This window comes from Nothobranchius furzeri, chromosome 18 (genome assembly GCF_043380555.1).
Source record: "Nothobranchius furzeri strain GRZ-AD chromosome 18, NfurGRZ-RIMD1, whole genome shotgun sequence".
Classification (NCBI taxonomy): domain Eukaryota; kingdom Metazoa; phylum Chordata; class Actinopteri; order Cyprinodontiformes; family Nothobranchiidae; genus Nothobranchius; species Nothobranchius furzeri.
In genome coordinates, this window is record NC_091758.1 from 24,343,723 (window position 1) to 24,349,887 (window position 6,165).

The window sequence follows — 6,165 nt, forward strand, 5'->3', positions numbered from 1 at the left end:
GTAGAGTGTGCACCTTGGGACTGGGATATCGGGTTTCAAATCCTGGTTGAGTCATACCAAAGACTTTAAAAATGGGACCCAACGCCTCCCTGCTTGAAGCTCTGCTTTAAGGGGTTGGATTGGGGGGTTAAACCACCAAATAGGTCCTGAGTGCGGCCATGTCTGCAGCTCCCTCCTCCCCACGAGGATGGGTAAAACGTAGAGGACAATTTTCACCGCATACCAGTGTGGGTGTGACAACTATGGGACTTTAACTTTAAGAACAAGAAAACACATGTAGAGAAAATAAAAAAGTTTTTGCTAAAATATTTTTTTTCACATTTTCAAACACTGTATCAATCCTCCTTTGACTTTTACTCTCTGGGCTTTTCTCACACTCCATACATTTTATGATCAGAAAATTTAGCAAGGTTCGATTGTAATTTTTTTATTTATTGCAAAAAAACAAACAAAGTTATGAATAAAAAGTATTCTTACCAAAAAACATTCTTATCTTAACATCTTCACCTCTCAGCGATTGCTAATTTATTGATTTGGAATAATTGTACATTTAACAAACATATCTGAATTAGTCTTGTTTAACATTTTATTTTTAAGGCATGTTTATGCCATAAAATGCACGGTTTGTTTCAAAATGTTAAATAAAACACAACTAATGAATTCAATGACTGAAACTTGAGATTTTTTGACATTTTGGGAAAAAAAATATTGTTTTTCTCACTACATCTCTATATTGTAAAAACAACATTAAACAAAAATAAACACCCAAAATAAGGTTATTTGGGGCTGCATCATGGTGCAATTGGTAGAACTGTTGCTTTGCAGTAGGAAGTTTTCTGGTTCAAATCCCGACTGCTGCTTGGTTGCATGGAGTTATCATGTTCTCCATGAGTGAGAACATGATGGAGATGGATTTGTCAGTGAGTGAGTGAGTGAGTGAGTGAGTGAGAAGATGCTTGTGAAAGTGACAAAAACAAGCACTGAATTAAAGATGCCAGAGATAAAAATAACTTTTTTTAGTTCACAAATTACATTCAGCATATTGGAGAACAAGCTCTCCAGGCTCGTCCAATTTTGTCATAAACCATGATATCCAAACAACATGATGATAGATTTAAGATTTAAACCTGCTTTCATTTTTGTAAAGGGGACATATAACTTAGTTATTAGTTCTATGGTTGATACAGAACATGTTTATAAAGCTTAGCATAAAATCTCTCACGCATAAAGCAATTTCAGCTTTTTTATTCTTGACATTTTCAGCACCTTCCAGAATGAGCCATTTCACAGCTCTGTCACTTTAAAGCTAATTACAAATTTGAAAATAAAAAACAGCTTAAATTTTTTTTCAAGCCTCTTAATAACCTTCTAAAATGGTATAGCTATAAATTTAGTGTGGAGATAAAACAAAAAAACAAACAAACAAACAAACAAAAAAGAATAAATAGTTTCTCTCGCGTTTGTCTAAAAACATCTGCCAATAAAACGATTCGGACCAAAAGTAACTATTGGACCATCTGGTTGTTGGTCTCGCCAAACCGCCGCATTTCCACACTTCTCTGGATCCTCCATTCATTATACACCTGCGTATTTCGCAACAGAACACCACTGGTGTGAGAGGTTCTCTGCTCAATAATATCAGAGAAGGAGAAAGAGCCGGCTGCTACCACTTCAACTTTAGGACAAACTACCAGAGTCCTAAAAAGAAAAACACCCTTTGTAGTCACAAACAACAAAAGATGTTTGGACCTAGAAAACAATGACTGGTGTTTAGCATTTTCTTGTTTCCTCTGGCAACATGAGTTTCCCATTCCAAATAGTGTCTGTTGAATGTCTGAAAACTTTCCAGATTCTGGAAAATGTCAAATGCCTAAATGTCAAAAATATATTTCACCTGTTAGAAATTAACAAAAGTGCTCATCTAAACAACAAAAAAGTTAAATATGATCTAAATCAGATATAGGCTGCTACTGTTCAGTCAAATGCATCAGCGTCAAAAATTGCAGGAGAAACTGGAGCACAGAAATGTTTACTTGGATAATTGGTCCTGACACATAGGAAGAAGCACGGGAGTGCCATGCAGGATCCTGACAAAAGCACAACATACTGTATCATACATTCCTGCAAACAGCAGACATAACATAAACAACGTAAATTCAGAGGAATATTTGTGCAGTAATTGCAAAATACGGATTAGAAAAATACAAATTTACAAACTATCTGCTTCTGTGCAGCATATATGCAACAGTAGCAGCAAAAAACAAAGACAGCATGAGAGATAATCAGTCTTAAGTCCTCATCTAAACTACACCCAGTCTGTCCAATGCCTGCTGGCTCCGGGGATTGTGCTGGAGTTTTAATCCACTTAAAAGCAGAGGACCTCTGCTGCTGTTTCCAAGGGGCTTGACCCGCCGCTGAATGCGCACGCATGCACAAAAACAATGCGTGCGTGCGGCTTTGTGAACAAATTCAGTCCCTCCTAAACCCAATATCTTTTTTTGGTGTAAATAAATGTCAGAAAGCCATTTAAGGTGGAAATTTAAAATGAAAGTGAAGGATTCTGGGATATGTTGAATATGAAATTGACCAAAACCATATGGAGCTGCTAATTTTTGTCAGATCTTGTCTGATTCTACAAAAAGACCAGAATGAAAATAATTCAAGTCTTTATTGTATGCTGATGAGTTAAAGTGGATTTATTAACGAAGGGGTCAACATTTATTTATTTATTCAGCCACACGTTCTGATGTTATAGAGTCCTTATTTTTGATTATAGTAAATCAACCTTTGACTGTGTGCTCATCCACACCAATACAAGAGAAAATACACAACAAACACAGAAGATTGTTCATTTTAATGAGGGAAAAAAATCTGCTGCTGTTTTTTTAATCTCTTTGGGAATAAAGAAAGTTTTTTTCCCTCAAGTTTAAATGTATTATTCTGTGCAGCGGATATATTGTCATACTTTTTTTTTCTCTTGCTCCGCCGTTTGTCGTTATCTAATTTGAAATGTACTAATTCCTTATTCTTGCGGAGGGAGGACAGCCCACTGACTTGAACAGCTGCTTCATGACCCAAAAAACTGTCAGTCTTTCCCTGGAATAAATTGTGGAATATACCAAGTAAGGGTACAGAGGGGGAGAGACAAGGACGTGTATTTGTTCAAAAGCGTATGCTGTTGACAAAAGCTGACACATTTCAAGGAAAATCTATAATGTAAATGAAAAACTGCCCTAAAATGCAATTAAATGTCCTGTTTAAGTTGAGTTAAAGGAGAAAATGAGAGATTAGCTTGAGGTTGAGCTCCCCTGCGCTTGGGCGCCATGTTTCTAGAGGGCCCATAGTAGAATCAATTCAGCGAGAGGGGAGCTTGAAACTGTCCACTCATGCTTTCCTCTGAGTCTGAGAGAGAAACACAGTTGAAGGGAAGGCACAGAGCAGTCGGCTGCACTACATGCTCACAACAGGCAGGCTCCCATCACCAGCCACACAACAACCACATAAAACCAAGATATGGCTTCAACAAACAAAGTGTAACCATGTCAGGACTATTCAATGTCACCTCAGGGGTCGTTTAGGAAATGTGTGCTTATATTAGATGCTGTTTGAAAGTTTTGTGAAAACCATAAACGCGGTTTCCACTCATCTTTGGCACAATTTCTCACAAAAAATTATATTTCCCTCCCTCTAATTGTTTGTCAGCCTTCAGTGATCAGCAATACCTGCACAAGTGTGTACCCACTTCATAAAAGGTCAAAAATACCTACAGCTCAGAGTTTTCAATGAATGTCTGTGCTCTGTGTCAAACTCATACTTCGCTCATGCAGTCTTGTCAATCTTATCCACTCTGCATCTGATAGCTGCGGCTGGAGGTACCTTGCTCAAGGGCATCTGTTTGCAAAAGAGTGGGTGAGGACATTCATGCCTGCAGCGTGAGAGCAGTAGTAATGTCACTGTTGAAGTTTCTTCTGGGCATCAGCATGAATCACACAAAACTAAATGCAAAACACGCCAATTTAAACTTGCACAAAAGCATGCAAAAAGTGAAGCAACATTTAGGGGCAGATCCTCTCACCACTGTGAAGACATATTTGTTCGCTTACAGATTATTTCTGTTTTTGCTTTATTGTCAAGCTAGACCAACAATGACATTTCATGCAAAAATGACCAAATTGTTGTTGTAATGTTGTGAAATTTGAAACAATACAACAAATGTAACTGCTCAATGAATGTGCTAAATAAAATAAATAAATAAATAAATATGCAGCTTTCACTTTCAATTTTTTATTTAGAAATGGCAAAAAAACTATTCAATCCAACCTGGCTCTAAGAGAAAAAGTAATTACTCCCCCCTCAAGTTAAATCTGCTGTGAATCACATTCATTGGAAAGCTGAGTTCAGTTTCACTAACCACACCCAGGTCTGAAAACTCAGACCTGAAAAACTAAAATCACTTGAACAGAACCTGTTGGACAGCATGAAGAATGCTAAAAGATCTTAAAAAGCAACATATCAGGCTTTGTGTTAAAAGAAATTCAAGAACTAAAAAACATCTATAGCACTGTAAGCTCAGTTAAGGTAAAGTCAGAGGTCATGATTCAACAATCACAAAGATGGGAGACAGGTGAACATGGTGGTGGTAGTATGTTGGTCAGGGGCTGCTTTTCTCAAACCAGTGGAACCATGATTGTTACTCTCTACCAGGGATTCCTGACCTGTGACCTTAATTTGGATTATTGATGCCGGAAATATGACTGAATTAATACAACGGTGTAAACTTGGGCCAAAATCTCTCCACGGTGAATTGAGAGACTCAGTACCAGTAATAACAAAGGCCTCCACAGCCTTAATAACCAGTTATTAAGTTTGGATTTCAATTACTTTTTCACATGTAGTCAGATTGGTTTCGGTCTCCGCTTCCTCAATGAATAAAATCACAATTTAAAAACTGCATTTTGTACTTGGTCAGATTATCTTTGTCTGATAATAAAACGTGTCTGACAAAAATGCAGAAACACAGCTCTGCATCAGGGTGAAGCACCTGCTGCAGCAGTCTCCATCTGTTTATACATCTAAATGTTGTTCTGTGTCTTCATACAGGCGTGCTCACATGCATCTGGAGCACTTTTAATCCGCGTTGTTGCATGCCTCGTTGGGGCGTGTTTCCACCGCCGCCAATGTCACCTTCATGAGTGGCTCCATTGCAAGAGCATCCTTCAGAATGAAACAGATTAGCTTTGCAGGCAGGGATGTTGATGAGGTCATCACTTCCCAAGGTCACACCTACATGTGTGTAGGGCCCAGTGGCTTTAAAGCCCCCCCTTCAGGCCCTGTGGATCCTCGATTTGACCTCCTGCCTGCGTGCGGCTCTAAATAAGGCCGAATAAGCCCCATCCTTCTGAGTGAGCCCTACTGTGGTTCTTAGCGCTGGAACAAGCTGCCTCTTCACGTTTTGTCTTTGAAAAACATACTCTACTCAGAGCAAGTGGAAGTTCCGGCTTACTTTTTGATCTCATGATCTTAGCATGCATATTTATGTGCAAGTAGTTGATTTCACGCAGTCAAAACCTCAGCTCAATATCCAGTTGATAATCTAGACTGATACAGGTCTTATTTGATACCAACAAAGCAGCTTGTTTTTTTTTTGCATTTCTTGTAAAACGTCAGCCTCTTTCTGGTCATTGTGTTTCTCAGAATGAGATTCCGACTCCGTCAGCTCCTCTTGGGGATGTGCAAACTGTTCGATGTCAGTGCAGCGAGCATGCAGAAGATGTACAACAGCTACATCTGCATGTGTGCTAATTTCCCTCCACTGATTCTCCTCAGAAGACAACTCTGCCCGCCGTACAATGCTACCAATCTCGTTTCTTCCCTCCCCTCGTGAGACAATGAACACATTGAGGCAAATCTGTTTCCACAGCCTGTGAATAAGAGACGGCCAGCTTTGTTTTGCACAAGGGCGCACACGCGCATATGCAAGTGTGTCTGTGCACGACGGGCTAAAGATAAAGCATGTTTGTTCACGGGCACATGTGTATTTGTGTAACCAAGTGCAAATTTGTATGAAATGCCTGCGTCATGCGTTCGCCATGTGAGTCACTTGCTCTTGGTGAGTAAGAGCCCTCTACTTTCTGGTTCCGCTCACACTCTCTAGGGCCCGAACAC